We start from the raw sequence: 2,201 nt of genomic DNA, 5'->3' as shown, positions 1-2,201 counted from the left end.
CTATCAAATACTTTGTTAGCTCAACAAAAAATACAAATTTTCTTTTCAAAAATCCAAGGTAATATAGTCTTAATCAATTTTTTCATTGGCCTTCTTCCCACCTTCAAAGTTAACTGTTCAAAATTAAAAGTAGTATAAAGATAATTTATACTATTATTCCGTTAAATAAATAAGAAATGATGTAAAGAACGTTGTATTTCACCTTGAGAAGAACAATGATTACTGTAATACTGGATTACTCGTAAAGTTTGGAAAGAAAGATGAAGAGATTGAATATGTCGTTGGTAAACTGGAGATGTTTAGTGGCATTTATTCTTATTAAAGGTGTAAATAAGAGTAAAAATAAGAAGAACAATGGAAAATGTGATACTGTAAATAACCCATCAAATTTCAATGGTGAATGACCTAAGATGAACTAGACCTGTACTTTTCTTTTTAGCATGAAATTGAACTTGTGATAACCATCCCCATCTATTAATATATTTTACACGTAACAACTTTATTCATGAACCTCAACAATATGCTTCATCTTCTCATTTGAAAATAGAGCATCATAGGCCTCTAAATAACTATTTGAAGTGGGCAAAAAACGCAATAAAATCAATCCCATAAAAATGAGTATTGCTCGAAGCCTAATCTGCCACAAAGAGAATCTTGTATTGCGATCCAATAGCGAAATATCATAATTTATAGTTATCATTGCAAAAAACATCGATCTTCCCAAGAATTTCAAATCCAAAAGTTCTGATACCAATTGTTGGTAACCAATAAGATACTAGAATCGCTTTGATATTAGTTTGTTGTAAATGACAAAGAAATATCGGATAACTCCAATACCAATTTGTTAAAGGAAATAAGATATTATAGCCACAATATAAAGCGACGACAAGAACACAAGAACAAAATAATTTGTAGAGAATGGAGATTTTATTGTAATATGGAGAAAGAATACAAAGATTTTATGTTTATAATTTGTTTAACTTATAATGAGGTTAAACAACCTAACTAATTGTAGAAAAGAGCCAAAAATATATATAGGGAACATTCCAAATTCTAGAAGTAGAGTTGTAGATGGAAATAGAATGCCTAAAAATTTATTTGTCTTGATCTCTTTAAGTCCAGTATAAATTCTAAGTCCCAATTGGCCATCAAAATAGAATTTCAACTAAATTTGACAAGTAAACTTGAATATGATTTCACAATAACATTCCAAATAGAATTCCTATTAATGCGCACTTTAATTAAAACTTTCAATTATTTTAACAAAGAATTCGGGTTACACCCAAATTCTAATAATAACTGACAGATAGTTGAGGGAGTAGGGCACATTTCTAACGAACTTAAGAGGAATTTGATACCTTTAGGTGTTTAGAGGATGAGGATCAATGATTTAAATTTGAAAATTGCATCCTAAAAGTAATAAAAGATTCTACAGTAGTGATGAAAGGAACAAAGGGAAATGACTCGTATTATTTACAAGGAAAAGCTCAAGTTGCCAAGGATTCAAGTTTTCTTTCAATTAATGAAGACAAATCTAAGTTGTGGGTAATAACAAATTAAAATTTTTGAGTGGTCAACACCTCTTAGGTAATGATCCAATAACACTCTTGGCCTTTTGTGAAACTTGTGTAATAGAACTAACACCCAAAACTCTTTCGTCATGAGTCCTAGTTGATGCGCTAACCCATTTGGTGACTTTTGCGATCGCCTTCACTGAACCAACTTGAAGGAAATGGACATGGGAGCCATAAGATGCTAGCTAGTCCGTGCTCAAAAGCCTCATCAATTGCTGAGAAGTCACATAGACTTAGCTTTGGTAAAATGATCTACAACTCACAAAAATCACTAAAAATGCGGACCTTGGGGGGACTGAAATACACCCCATAAAAGTGTTTTGAATATATTATTGTCTCACACGCTTACAATACAAACTGGTTGAGGTATTTATACAGTTTAGGAATGATGATATACAAAGTAAAATGAGCTATACAAAGAGGATGCATGATTTAAGGGATAGATGTGCTCGAATCATGTAAACCGTGTGCTTAACTCGTGGAATTTGCTTGGAGAAGATTTCACTTGACTGCTGGAATTATGATCTCTGATTGGAGTGACTGGTGCACTATTACGCCCCCGCAAGATGGAATCCCCGTCAGAGATTCCAATCTTGGATCTTAGTAGCTGAAATCGAGAGCGAGGAA

The sequence above is a fragment of the Olea europaea genome, chromosome 2 (assembly GCF_002742605.1).
Source record: "Olea europaea var. sylvestris chromosome 2, O_europaea_v1, whole genome shotgun sequence".
NCBI lineage: Eukaryota > Viridiplantae > Streptophyta > Magnoliopsida > Lamiales > Oleaceae > Olea > Olea europaea.
Note: the sequence above shows the minus strand (reverse complement) of the source record.